The 15,705-nt window shown below is 41.5% G+C and overlaps 1 protein-coding gene across 1 annotated transcript in view; it reads left to right on the top strand.

Moving 5' to 3' along the window:
* Window positions 1-15,705, top strand: part of UVSSA (UV stimulated scaffold protein A) — a 107,523-nt gene that overhangs the window by 13,536 nt on the left and 78,282 nt on the right. The window lies entirely within an intron of this gene.

The following is a 15,705-nucleotide window of genomic DNA, read 5'->3' as shown; positions in this document are numbered from 1 at the left end:
TTACCTGATAGTGTAATGTAGTTAGTTTCTTTCATTGTCTTCTCCTTTTCTCATCTATGAAAAAAAAAATATTTTATTTTGTCTCTTCCTTTACAGTTCTTTCATAGCTTAAGTTTCTGGGGTTTTTTCCCGGCTTTCCGCCCTTACCTACAGGGAAACATTTTCCTTTACCTTTATGCCCTGTTCCCCCGAGTTTGAAGTGCGTTTCTTTCAGGGCTGTCTTCCCGGTAATGGATGGCCATCTGCAGTCCATCCGCCATCTGGGAGATGGACATGACCCTCAAAAGTATTTTCACTGGCTCAACCTGAAACCTAGGGCCAGAAAAGACCAGGACATTAGATTGAAACTTCTCCTCATGGAGAAATCGCTATGAATGACATTGAACCCGGGCCTTGACTCTTCCCCATAGAGGCCCTCATGCTCTGCCAAGTCATCTGCTGATCTTCACTCTCCACGTCCTCTCAGGAGAAAGCCATCCTTTGCTCATTTGGATGACAAGAAACAGGCTTCCTCCTCACATTCTGAGGCACAGCCCACCAGAACACCGTCTCCAGTGAAGTCAATTGCCTCAGCCTCATCTGACAGGGGACATAGCTTCAGGGCTTGTCCCAGCACATCTGGTACTGGCTTGAAGAAACCGTCTAAAGACCCTAACCAGGCAGACCTACAGCCTTCGGCACTGTTTCCCAGTCTGGGAACCAAGACAAGCCATCTTCAGGAGCTATGGCACTACCGTATCTGGTACCGACGAAGCCATTGGCACTGAGTAAAACCTCGGCACCATCAAAATTGTTGGCTCCGACCATTTCATTGGCATCAGCTAAGCCTCTGACACCCTCTACTGACATCTTGGGGCCATACACCCGTTCCTCAGCACCATGTCTCTCAGGGGCCCTGATGATGCTTCTTCCTCCTCTACAAGACTTCAGATACCCAGCAGACCTGTTCATTTCTGACGCTCCCGACTCACCACTTCTACGATGTGACCTCTCTTTGCTTCCACCCTCCTCTCCAGACTCATGACACTCCTCCCTCTCTCCACTGAGAACGGCACCTTCCTTTCCCAGTGATGAGGAGGAGGAGGACAAGGGCTCCATCATTCCCTCGACATCTGGGCAACTTGCTTATCTTCACTATAGTCAGTCTACCGCCGGTCCTCAATCCTGGCAGAGAGCGCTATGGATGCAACTACATGTGCCACTCCCACCAAACTGGCCATATTGGAACTCTGGAGCCATGTACAGGGCACAGTTCAGGAACCCTCCCAGAGAGCAAAGCCACAGACCTACACCTCTGCCTTCCCCATTCCACCACACGGCTCTGTTCCCAGATCTCAACCCGAACGTCTCCAGCTTCTCGGTCACATGGCAGCAGCCACATTTGTGATCAGGCACACAAGACTCCACGTGTGATGCCGTCAAGTGTGGCATTGTATAGGATATCTTTCTCATGAACACAGCCTCCACAAGTTTTTATCCATGCTGATGCGAGTCAGGGACTCCCTGCTGTTGTGGACACAGCCCAACAATGTCCGTGTCAGAGTTCCTTTCCTACAACCACCACTGACTATGATCCTAACCACCGATGCCTCCCTAATTGGTTGGGGAGTGCATCTACATGGGCACACAGTGCATGGCAGATGGTCCCCCACAGAATCCACCTTACATATCACTCTTCTAGAGCTTTGAGAGGTCCGCAATGCCTGCCCACATTTCCTACCTCTTCTCAAACATCATATGATAAAAATGATGATGGACAATATCGCCTGCATGTATTACATCAACAAGCAGGGTGAAGCAAGGTTCCACTCTTTATACTCAGAGGCACTCAAAATGTGGAACTGGTGTATCCAAAACAACATCTCCATTTCAGCAGCGTGCCTCCCTAGACACCAGAACACCACCACGGACGCCTTGAGCAGGATGTTCTCCCACGATCAGGAATGGGAGTGGGATATGCGAGCACTTCAACCCATATTCAACTGATGGTGCCGTCCCACCATAGATTTCTTTGCCTCTCCACACAATGCTTACTGCCCTCAATTCTGTTTCAGAGCAGAACTGGGACACGGATCGCTGGGAGATGCGTTCCTCATAACATGGGATGCATCACTCCTTTATGATTTTCTTCCCTTTCCCTTCCTGTTCCGAGTACCTCACAAAATACAGGAGGACTGAGCTCATGTCATACTTAATAGCTCCAGTATGGTCTTGACAGACAATAATTGCTCTGACTACTGTTGTATTGCCTAGTAAGTGCACAAGACAGACCCAAAGAGGGGATGAATTTAAGATCACATTGTTGACATGTTGACACCTGCTCATGAGATGATTTTTACTAACCTCCTCCACGTATTGCTGTGTTGACCAATCTATCCAGGGAACATCCTGGCTCCTATCGCAGGACACATGACGCATTCTCCATCCCAATTCTCAGATGCTCCACCTCAAAGTGTGGCTCCTCCATAGTTCTGGGATTCAGAAATAACCTGTTTGGACGCAGTCAAACAGATACTTTTGAATAGCAGGTGTGGCATACACCAGACCACTTACGTTCACAAATGGACTAGATTTCACTGATGGTGTGCCTCCTGTCAAGTTGACACAACACACTTTTTACTACCACTTATTCTTGACTAAATGTACACCTTAAACAGTCAGGATTAGCCACCAGCTCCGTACACTTGGTGGCAATCATTACTTTTCATCCCCTTATGGACAGGCATTCCATCTTCGCACACCTGCTCATGAGACGATTTTTGAGGATTATACAAAACCTTTTATCCCCATCTATGAGACCTGACCCCTGCCTGGGACCCCAGCCTAGTCGTACACTCCCTGACTAGACCCACATTTAAACACTAATAACCTGTTCTTATTTACATATATCCATGAAAATGGCCTTCCTTGTCATCACCACCTCTGCTCAACTGGTTGGCGAAATCATGGCCCTTATGGCATATCCACTGTGCACATTATTTTATAAAGACAAAGTCACGCTATGCCCACACCCAAGATTTTTACCTAAGGTCTCAACATCTTTTCATCCCAGTCAACCAATAAACCTTCCGGGCTCCTTACCGAAACCTCATAGCAACCAACAGGAAGCGATTATCTACACACTGTAGACGTGAGGCGGGCATTAGCCTTTTACTGAGACCAGACTAACCCCTTCCGGAAATCACCATAATTATTCTTCTCCACCATCGAAAGATCCAAAGACAACACCTCTCTAAGTGGATCTCAGAATATATGTTTATTTTATGAATTCCACGATAGACAACCTCCAATTTCAATCAGAACACGCTCCACACATTCATTATCTACCTTGACACTTTTGTCCAGCACTACGCTATTGTGTGCGATGCCAAAGTGGACACTGTCCTAGGGCATGCTGTTCCCTCCTCAGCAGTACATGTCGCTCTGAAGCTCCAGCCTTCCAACTAGGGGCACTGCTTTATAGTCACCAACAGTGGAGCACCCATAGAGATACCACTCGAAGAAGAAAAGGTTACTCACCCTGTGCAGTAACTGAGCTTCTTCTAGATGTTTCCCTATGGGTTCTCTACTACTCGCCCTGCTCCCCTCTGCTTCAGAGCTGAAAACATAAGCTCTGCAGCAGAGAAGGAATGGGGGCTGATCGATCGCACAGCGCTATAATTTCGTGCACAGCACGAGACTGGGGAGGTTCGCATGTGCAGTCTGACGGGCACTGCTGATGAGGATCTGGGATCCCAGGTGCAGAGAGCACTGCCGCACGTACACTGGAGCACCCATAGGGACACACATCTCAAAGAACCTCAGTTACTGCACAAGGTGAGTCATCTTCCCAGGTGGTTAACATTATATATTTGAGAAATCCAGTTATCTTCAGTAGGACTACTTACATGAGCCAAGTTTAGTATATGCATAAATGTTTGCAGAGCCGGGACCTTCGTTATTAGGTAGGACATTAACACTGGCTGTTTTAATTTTTTTTAATATAGTGAGTTAGTTAAATTTTAGAATTCTTTTTAGTCCCAGTTTCTTCATGTATAAGTTGTATTCTGTTCTTGGTCTTTCTTGTGTTGGTGTTTATGCCTTCTCTCATTAACAATACATATTATTACTATTTCAATATTTTGAAACATGCTAAAGTATGCTATCACCTCACAATTCAGAAAAAAAGATGTGGTCCTGACCTACAGTGCTTATAATCTACAATGGTTATGTGACAGACTTGGAGGCAACCCATAATAATTAGCTATCATATGGTGCTTTAATGCTCAGAATATTTCACAAAGGTTATTCCCACTGATAATTTTGTGAGATAAATAGGTTTTAATATCCTTATTTTACTGTGCCACAGAAGAGGTCAGTTAGAACTAACTATTATTTTACTATGTGAGGAAACTGAGGCAGAGAGATTAGATGATTTTTCCAAAGCCACAGAAAAAGTCAGTGGCCCCATCTAGACATCTAAAATAACAAAGTTTACGAAGAGTTGTTAAATTTGTTTGTGGTCAAATAGCGCTTGTTATATGGTTTGATTATAAATGGCTAAACCAAATGTTTTAAAAACTAATTACTTTAGGTCAGAGAGTCCAGGAGTAAAACATGGCTTTTAACTGGATTATAAAACAGTTCATCTTTGTCACCACAAACTAGACCAAATTGTTTTGGTCTGATTCAGCCACAATGAAGTTCATCAACTGTTGTTAAACTCAGTTGTTTTGGCTGTACAGACCAGGCCTGATTGGGATTTTTGAATTTCTGGCTCTCAGTATGTCTCCCTTGCACAGAAGGATCCTATGTATACTACTCCAGTTACAAACGCCAACTCTGAATGAAAGGTAATATTTCAGAAGATTCTCTTGCCACTGCTTTCCCTTCAATGGGATGTGCACATAACCTGCTATGGATGAATGAGCATACTTGCCGTCATCTCTGTTGTCTTTTTTTATGGGGAAGGCTGCACATGTTGGCCCTTTGCCCAGAACAGTGGTTACTACCTTTTTTGTAAGATTTGAAAGACATTCAAGTCTTTATTCTATGAGTAATGTAAAATAGTGCTGTTACCGTTCTTGGAGGTCAATCAGCATTGTTGGTATCAGGTTCAAACCTTGTAGAGAGTACAGCTAGAAAAAGGGAAATATTTAATAATTTGCTTATTTTGAATGCAATATTATTTGACAACTTAATAGAATTTGTCATGAAACTTGTTAAGAGATATTGGAAAATAAATGAATAGTAATTCTTCCATTTCTTTCATGGCAAAATGCCCAAATTTGTTCTTAATTAGGGCTGAGCTACTTAAATTTAAGCTGTGAAAGAAGAGGATAATGAGCTGCAGAGGCATTTTCATAAAAAGCCTGTGGTTTCTCTACTGTGTTGGATTGTTTAGTTGAAACTTTTAGAAGGAAATTGACAACATTTTAAAAAATATATAAAGATCCAAGTCCAAAGACCCAAAACGCAGCAAAACTGTCAGACAAAGATTATTGTGCCCTGGTTCCACCAGGACTTACACCCATGCTTAACTTCATACACTGTGAGTATTTGCATTGGCACTACTCAAGTTCATGAAGGTCAGCCCATGTGTAAATCTTTATAGAATTGGAGCCTTAGTCCTTATCATAAGAAAGTCTTGCTGTCTTTTGGTGGTGGTCTCTGTATGCCTGGAGCTAAGAGAAATGTATTGTTATCCTGATCTCTGAGCTTTGATTTACATACAGCATTGCAGAGATCAGATGTTAGCAGATTTTGCAATCAGCAAATGGCACATTAGGGAGTGTAGGTATGTACCATGAGCAGAAATAAGAGGGAGGAGAGACCATGCAAGAACTGGAGAGGAGGAATAAGCAAGTAGGAAGGTTAGGATGGAAAAGATCACTTGTACATTTCAGTTTGCTGTAGATCTGACATAAGCTGTGTGTTATGATAGTTGATATCAAGTCATTGTTATGTACCAGGGAGCAATTGCAATCTGCAATGTAAATTGTGTTTAGATGAAGATTGTCACACTTGGTACAGGAGAATTGTTTTCCTATCTGCTTATCTCCTTAAGTGTTGTCAAGATTCTCTGTTAAAGCCATGTCTGTATCTTTCAGGGAGACTATATTTTATGTTAGTGGCAACACCAAAGTGGCAAAATGTAAAACAGAAAGTTAGGGACTTGGAAAATTTGCCCTGGTAACTGCTGCATTGGCAACACTGGAGGATTAGCACTATTTTTATGAAAAAGAGGAGACTGTGGTGACCCTATTCTTTAATAGACCAGCAAGAATGGAGGCTCCATTAAGCATTGCAGCCTGGCTACTCAGATCAAAATGGGTTTGTGGCCTTAGCTACCCATGCTTTTGTATGAAAGATGAAAGCAGTTGCTCATAGTTCTATGTAGTTTGCACTTGGAATGCATTTATAAGTATCCCTTTGCTAGAGACATAAATGTACTTTGCTGGTTATATGGTCGAGATGTTAACAGAACTGATCCTTAACTGTTTGTTACCAATGTTCGTCTCTTACCCTCATTACCTATAGATTTGTTACTGTGGGTGGGCATTTGTTCAGTGCACCCAAGACCAGAAGATTTTTCAATATCAGTGGCCATTGGTACACACCTGCCCTTGCTGTGCTCCAAACCAAGGGCATGTGGGTCAGCACAGACTGCCCGCCTCTCCTGTTCCTTTCTACTGCTCATGGTCTGAGATGGAATTCTGACAGTGTCCACAGCTTCGTGGCATTCCTTGAGGTTTTGTACATAGTTCTTTATATAGTTAGAACTAACTTCCACTGTTAAAACTGAGGCTAGGGGGTCTGTCCCTCTCTCCCCTGTCACCCCAACTGTTCAGGGCACCTGTTGTGTCCAAGATCCCCGGCTTTATCCTGTGTGGCCTGTCTCTGATCTTCCTGGTTAGCCTCCCCCAAACCTCTTGCCTCTACTGCCTTGAGGAGTCACACATCCCATCCATGTGCCAGATTTGTCATTCATTAATATCTCATACCTGACAATCTGGTGAATTTCAACTTAGGAGGCACCTGATGGAGCTCTTCATGAGACCACCTCCTAGTACAGAGTCCTCTGACCCCCGTGTACATTGGCAAAATCTGCTTGCTAACATCCCTCCAAACTCTGCTTTCACAGTTCCAAATCATTGGAACCAAGGGCTAAAGACTGTGATAAATAGGGTCATAATGAAGGTAAGAGAAAGCGCCCTCATAAAAATCAGACGAGGTCGCCATCTGAATCCTCTAAAAGAGGTTGGCTTTCTCTTCCTCTGCCAAATCAGGTGAGACTCTTGTCTGGTACAGCTGGATCTAGAACTCCTGGAAGCAAAGATGCCCCAATATCGATGGTACCAAGAACCAGGGATGTCCAAAGAATGCCACCAATGCAAGAGGCAGGTCCAACCCCCACCACCAGTGAAAGAGGAGAGAGCAATCACCCTCTGCACTGGCGGCTCCACATATTAAGAGGAAGGAGTACTTACCAGTACCATTACTTACCACCTTTCCAAGCGCATACTCTCAGATCCACCTCCCAAGTCCCTCTCACTCTAGTTGGTCTGGTCTGCACTGTTCTTGAGGACTTAGCAATCGATAGTGACTGAGTCACCCCTGCTCTCCATTCCAGTGATCTCCAACGTGTAGTGCTTACACCATTGGTATATTATTCCCTGATCACTTCCGCCAGCTGTGGGATTGAGCTGTTGGTTCTGACTAGGCACTGCTCACTGTGATTCCATCTACTAGCTTTCTGGAATCACTGTACACATGGTACTGACGGCTTTGCCTGTAGACTCTGATTCCTGTTCCTTCAGTGAAATTGATACCAATTCACTGATCATTACTCAGGTTCCAACACGTGACAGTAGCCCTGACAAGGATTCCAGAGCTTCCTGGGCTTCTGCTTATCCCCATAAGAGACACTGTTGGGCTCATCACCTGTGGTACCCTTCTCAGTGGGGACCTGCCTCTTCTGCCCTCATCTTGAAGCACCAGGGGGTGCAGGTGTAGACCTATCGACACTACTAGTGAAGAATCTTTTGGTCTCGGGCATATGAGCACATGCTCACCGCACAGTGAATCCCCTAGGGATCATACATCTCAAAGAACTCCAGTTACTGTAAGGTAATAACCGTGCTGTTCTAGTCAGAAGCTCTACACTGAAACTGGAGTTTCTATAAAGATAGTAATATTTTCCTTATTCTAATAAAGTTCTTAATTCAGTGTTAGAAGAAAGCAGCGTCTGGAATTCTTTACCATTGTCATGTTTGGTGTCCATTGGTGGATTTGGAATAGGGCTACAGGTGCATATGGCTGAGCTGAAAGCAGGAGAAAAGATAAGATTGGACCAGTGCTTGCTACCTGACATTGCATTGCTGTATGCATGAGCTACTAACAGGACCAGATACATTTGGGGTTATATCAGTAGCAGGGAAGAAAGGTGGACAGCTCCCACCCATAAAAGCAGAGATTGTTTGTGGTTCAGGGTGGTATAGATTGAAGTTCATGAAGCTTTCACCACCCCCACTGCTTCTTTCTGCTGCCCATTGGGGCTTGCCTCCCATCTCCAGGTTAGGAAACGCTGGTCTGCAGCATAACACGTTTATGAAATCTGAGGAGGAAAAAGATTAATATGGGAAGTCCTTTCCACAATTTACTTGCATTTATTATTAATGAAAAGCAGTTACATGGCTTTATAGATTACTGGGAAACTTCTGTTACGTTTAAATAGCACCCCTGATCTTAAAGCACTTTACTGAAAGCACAAAATTTTATATGGTGGAACCCTTTCATAGTGAACTCAGCTACAGTGAAACTCTGTTTATAATGAAGTGGGATGATAGCTCTGTCTTGTTTCAGTGCACTCTAGGGATTTCCATTCCAATTGTAAAGGAGAGCTCAATTTATAATTCAAGTTTTCAGTGAGTTAAAGTGGTTCCTAGCTAAATGTAGCACTTACCTTTGCCATATAGGAGGCTAACAATGTCTTCTCTTAGAGCTGACAAAATTTTTTTGTCCAAAACATATTTTTAACCAAAAAACACAGATTTGGGTCGACCAAAATATGTCATGAATTCATATTGATTTTGACAAATTGTTTCAGTTGAAATAAAAAATGAAAAATGTTGTGTCAAAATGAAATTATCAAAATAAATTGTTTCAGTTTTTCAGGCTGCATTCACAACATCAAAGAGGAGGAGGGGTATTGTCCTTATTCTCAATAGTCCAGTAATCCCCACTCTGGAGTAGGGACTTGATCTCAGATCATCTCCCTCCCAGATGAGTGCCAAACCACCTAGAGCAGTGTTTCTCAATTATATTTCGCCATAGTTAAATTCAGATCATCAGTTATTATTCTTGGATTGATTTTATTGTTTATGTCTCTTAAGAAGGGTGTTATATTTTGAAAGTATATAAGAGAGTTTAAAAGCACTCTGCCTGCGAATCTAAATGATTGAAAAGGGGGATGGGGCAAGAGGAAAGGGGTCTCCTCTTTCATAGCACTTGCATGACTGGACATGTTACATTATTTTCTCTCTTTTTGTTAAAACTGATCAGAATAATCTCAGTGCCCAGTAGAGGGAGTGCATACTGCATGCTGGACATTTTCCTCTGCACTTCCTTTACCCATAGCAGGTCATGATTTTGTGTGTACGTGTTTTCATGTAAACTTATTACAGCTGTACTATGTCAGAACTACTGTAGTAAGTTAGTTCTCAGCTCTATTTGGGTGAATTATTGTAGTGGCACAGTTCTAATTATTGGCTGAGATTGGTATTTATAATAGAAACACCTATTTTCAGTGGTTTAATGCTGTTTTAAAATAAATTGCTTATGGCTGAAACTTTGCAAAAAATATTTCCAAACAGGGAGTAATTATTTTTATTTTTATCAAGTTGCTGTGCATGTCTTTTGTTTGTTTGTTTGTTTCTTTTTAAATTAGATGTTTGGATTTTTAAGATATTTTTTCTTTACATACCAAATTTTGAAGATGTTTATACCTGAATTGTTTTTCAGTTTTAAAAGTTATAAAAGAAAAAGCCATATATTACATCTTAAAAATCATGCATAGTATGATCAGCATTTACATAGAGACTAATGATAATACTTAACACTTCAATAACATCTCTATTGACAGCATAGCATGTTCTCGTGACTATTAATCTTTTTCACATGTATTTATAACCACCAATAAATTATATTTAAAAATATATGAAATATACATATGTAAAACTAGTCTAAAACGAGTGTCTGAAACAAGAGCCAGGAAACTTAGAGTTTTACTCTATCTCCATTATGTATGCTCTACAGGCCAAAACACTTGTTTTCTCCTACATATATAGGTTTTGTTAGTTTAGAGATTTATTTAAAACTGTGTTTTGGCTTGTCTTAAAACCATCTTCCTAAAATGGACTAAACAGTTCTTTGCACCATTATGAGTTTTATTCTGAAATAGTTGACTGCAGTATGATTTTATTTGTGGTTGAAGAAGAGGACACACAATTGCATATGGTTTGTTGACGATACGTTGTTGTGGTGTGGAGCCTGCAATAAGGGGAAGAAAGGACTATTGATACTAGAGCAAATCCACTTAAAAATAACAGATGACCAAGTCTTTTAGAGTGCATTAATATTGATAGACTGGCTGTGTTTTAATGCAGCAGAATAATGTAGATTTGAGTGACAGAAAGAATTTGGTAAAGCCATACAATTGTGACATGTTAGCAAGCTTTTGGGATGATTTGAGTTGGCTGCAAATGAAATTAGATAGGTGGAGTTATGCCAGGAGTCTTCTAATTGCTTCTTAAAGACAGAACACTCTTACCTCCCATGAGGTTGTATGTTCAGCAATCCTAGAACATGCATTTTATTTTGCCTTGTTAAACATTCACATTTAACCTGCCTAAATGCTTTTAAATTGTTTCAATAAGACTCTATTCCTCAAATAATCTTACTTTTGAATAAAGTTCTAATTCTTCAGTAATTTCTACTGTTTGGTTGTGGGTGGGGGATTACTGCATTGTAGATTTCAGCATAATTCTATATTGCAGTGTAGTTGAGATAGAATCATAGAAATGTAGGGCTGACAGGACTTTGAGAAGTCCTCTAATCCATCTGCCCTCCCACTCCCCCATGCTGAGGAAAGACCAAATATGCTTAGATCATCCCTGACAGGTTTGTCTAACTTGTTTATAAAAACCTCCAAAGATGGGATTCTTCAGGCTCTGAAGTGGGATCCTGTGTCCCAGCCAAGCAGGTCGCACCATCAGGAATATAACACGTGCCTACCCTAGTTTCAGCCTCCGTATCAACAAGGTCTTACTGAAAGGACTCTTGGGCCATGCACAGTTGTGGACCAGGGCCATACCAGTGGCCCATTTGGAACCCATTTCCTCCCCCAATCTAGAGCATCCCCACATCCACCTCAGCTGGTTCTATCTACTGGCTGTCATCGACACTGCAAGCACCCTAGCATTGGTACCAAGTCCAGCATTGAGAAAATTCAGGACCCCTCTCACCAGCATTTACGAGAGGAGCAGGAACTGGACCAGCCCTCAGTACCATTTCCGTCCTCTTCCTCCTCCCCTTATGAGGCAATTATGGCAGAATCTATTTCTCTGCCTAATGATAATAAGATACATCAGGTGTTGTTGAGGAGGATGGCTCTGGCCCTGGACATCCACCTGGAGGAGCTCTAGGAAAACTCCCACAAGTTGGTGTACATCTTGGCACCTACAGCCCTGGCTAGAATTGCTCTGTCTATTAGTGATGCTATTTTAGAGCCTACCAAGGTTCTTTGGCAGACCCTGCGAAAAAAGTAGAGAAGAGGTTCTATGGTCCCTCTCAGGGGTTCGAGCACTGCTATAATCATCCCTCTTGGGGCTCTCTGATAGTGCCGGCAGCAAGAGAGAAAGAGAGAGAGTCATCAGATATCAACTCCAAAAGAGGCAAAGAAGCTGGACTTGTTTGGAAGGAAGCCTGATGGCTGTAAGATTTTTAAAGGGCTTAAACAGACCTTTTTCTGCACGTACAGAACCTTATTCCACCGTGGAGCCTGAATCTAGTCTTAACAAAGCTGATGGGTTCCCCCCCCTGCCCAGTTGAGTCTTTAGCAACATGCTTTCTGTTGCACCTATTGATGAAGGTTGCATTGTTAGTAGCCATTACAACAACCAGGTAAGTATGGCAGTTGAGGATTCTAGTATCAGATACTCGTTATATGGTTTCTATGCAACAAAGTCTACCTTCATCCTCACCCAAGTTTTCTTATGAGAACAGTCTCTACTTTTCAGGTTAACAGAGCAATTTTCTTACTGACCTTCATCCCAAAGCCTCAAGATAATAAGGGGAGGATAGACTACATGCTGTGGATGTTAGAAGAGCTTTAGGATTTTATGTGGAATGAACTAAATTTTCAGTCTTCGTTTTCATTGTTTATTGTCTTTACAGACAGAATGAACAGCAGTTGTGTTTCCACATAAAAGATTTAGTCATGGATATCCACCTGTGTTGCCAGTTGGCTAATGTCAATCTCTGGATAGAGTGTTAGGTCATTTAAGTAGGTTCCAAGCAACCTCTGCAGATTTTCTGTCTGATGTTCCCATATTGAACATTTGCAAATCTGCAACCTGGTCATCATGTCACATGTTTGCTTCTCACTAAACTATCTCTCAGCAATCTAGAGATGATGCTAAATTTGAACAAGTAGTCTTCTAGTTGGGACTGCTTGTGAGTCACCTACAGTGGAATAGACATGTGCAGTCACTCGAAGAAGAAGAAAGGGTTACTAACCTTTCTGTAACTGTTGTTCTTTGAGATGTAATATACCTGTCCATTCTGCAATTTGTGCTCCTTTCCCTCTCTAATAGTCTTCTGGTAGGAAGGAACTGAGGGGGTTGGAGGCAGCTTCCCCCTTTATGCTTGTGCTCTGTGCACTAGGCACCAGAGGGTGCTCATGCCACCCTGACAAGGAGCGCTAAGGGCAATAACTCTCTGACAACTGTGCACTGAAGCATGCACACTCTTACAGTGGAATGGACATGTGCAACACGTCTTAAAGAACAACAATTATGGAAAGGTTAGTAACTGTCTTTCTTAAGCTTTCCTCATAGGTCAGGTCAACTTTTTTTTTCATTTTTGTAGTTCTTGTCTGGATTATCTCCAATTTATTCACATCTTTCTTAGTGTGGCACCCAAAACTGCTTCACCAGTGCTGAACAGAGTGGAATAGTTACCTCCCATGTCTTACATACAAGATTCTTGTTAATACACCTCAGAATGATATTAGCCGTTTTTGTTACTGCATCACATTGTTGGCTGTTGTTCTATTTGAGATCCACTAACAATTCCCACATCCTTTTCTGCAGAACTACTGTCTAGTCAGTTACTCCCCATTTTGTAGTTGTACATTTGATTTTTCCTTCCTCTTACACTTGTTTGTATTGAATTTCATCTTGTTGATTTCAGACCAATTTTCCAATTTATCAAGATCATTTTGAATTCTGATCCCATCTTCCAAAGTTCTTGTAACCCCTCCAAGTTTGGTGTCAACCACAAATTTTATATGCATACTCTCCACTCTATTATCCAAATAGTTAATGAAAATACTGAATAGTACCGGACCCAGGACAGACCCCTGTGGGATCCCACTAGGTACATCCTTCCGGTTTGACAGTGAACCACAGATAACTACTTTGAGTATGATCTTTCAGCCAGTTGTACCCACATTATAATATTTTCACATAGACTACATTTCCTTAGTTTGCTGCATGTTATGTGAAACTTAAATCATTAAATCACTAAAATCATTTTTACAGCTTCCTGCCAGCCACTAAGCCAGTAACCCTATTAAAGAAGGAAATTAGTTTGGATTGGCATGATTTGTTCTTGACAACTCCATGCTGGCTATTTCTTGATAACCCTGTTATCCTTTTGGTGCTTACAAATTGCTTGTTTAATAATTTGTTCCAGTATCTTTCCAGGTATTTAAGTTAGTCTGATTGATCTGAGTCCTCTTTGTTCTCCTTTTTAAACATAGGTACTATGCTCGCCCTTCTCCAGTCTTCTGGGATCTTACCCATCCTCTGAGTTCTTGAAGATAAGTGCTTATGGTTCTGAGATTGCTTCAGTTAGTTCCTTAAGTACTTTAGGATGAATTTCATCAGGCCCGTCAATTTGACTACATCTAACTAATCTAAATATTCTGTAACCTGTTATTTCCCTGTTCTCACCTGTGTTACTTCCCCCTTGTTGTTACTATTTAATTGTGTTAAGCATCTGGTCACAAATAAAGTAAAATAACCATTAATCCTTCTTGATGTTGTCTGTTATTAGCCATCATTCCCTACCAGGTAGTAGACCTAGACTTTCCTTTGTCTTTCTCTTGATCCTAATGTATTTTATAGAATCACTTTTTATTGCCTTTTCTTCCCTTTCCAGGTGTTACTCATTTTGTGCTTTAGCCTTTCTGATTTTTGTCCCAGTACATTCATGCTATTCTTTTGTACTCATCCTTAGCAATTTGTCCATGTTTCTTCTTTTTGTAGAATTTCTTTTTTCTTTTTGAAGTCCATTGCCCTTAACACCATATGTTAAATGCGTTGGCAAATACCATTTGGAAACATGTTCCCCTAATGTAGAAGAAATTAGTGTACATGATACAAAAAAAAACTGAGGGGGAAAAGTGATTGCTGCTTCTAAGGTTCATTTTATGTGCTGTCCAGTTTGGCCTTACAGCAGTGTGTAAAGTCCTATCTATGGTATAATACTTTAGGGACATACCATGTGCCATGAGAAAATAAAACTAAGGGCATATGGAATATATCTCTAAGTGCCTTATGCTAATTCCAGCAGAGCATTCTCATATTATTGATGTTATGCAGAAAAACAATAGACAAGGTGAAATGTTTCCTATTTATGGCGTCTTGTAGAAGTCCCTGGACAAAAATGCTAAGAGGGAGTGCTCTAGAGGACCAAAAATAATTTTGACAACTCTTTATATCACTTAAACATCTCTACTCCTTATATAGAGCCATGTCTTTAGCAAGATGGACAACAGGATTTCAACACCTCTCCAAAAGTCTCAAAATGTTAGCCCTTTGCCATATGGGCACAGCCTTTTTAAATGGTGTACCTCATCTGACAACTGAGAACATGATCTCTAATAAAGTTACCAAAAGAGCCTTGTGGCTCTTTTCCTAGACAGCAGAATTCTCTTCTAAAGTAATACAGATTTAATAGCTTTTAAGGCCCGAAAGGAACCACTGTGATAATCTAGTCTGACCTTCTGCATCATGCAGCCATAGAACTTCACTCAGTAAATCCTGTATTACCCTTCTCCTTTTAGAGGTGGAGTGTGTGTGTCTGTCTGTGTAAGAGAGGGAGAGACTTTTATTTTAAGGTCAGATGGAACAAACAATGAAGGAAATAGCAGTAAATTCTTACCAGCCGCATGTTGTCTTCCACTAGTCCTGTTTTAGAGATGTGCTAATGAAATTTGCTGATGATACAAAGCTAGGAGGCATCACTAATACAGAGGAGGATCAGAACATTACACCGGAAGATCTGGATAACCTTAAAGACTGGAGTGATAGAAATGAGATGAAATTCAGTAGTACAAAGTGCAAGGTCATGCACTTAGGATCTTATAATAAGAATTTCTGCCACAAGCTGGGTGCTCATCAGTTGAAAGGACAGAGGAGAATAGAGACCTATCTGTAT

Source organism: Emydura macquarii, unplaced genomic scaffold (genome assembly GCF_026122565.2).
Source record: "Emydura macquarii macquarii isolate MOO-44397 ecotype Brisbane River unplaced genomic scaffold, CSIRO-AGI_Emac_v2 contig_2795, whole genome shotgun sequence".
Taxonomy (NCBI): Eukaryota; Metazoa; Chordata; order Testudines; family Chelidae; genus Emydura; species Emydura macquarii.
The sequence above is the reverse complement of the archived record's forward strand: the minus strand, read 5'-3'. Positions and strand labels throughout refer to the sequence as shown.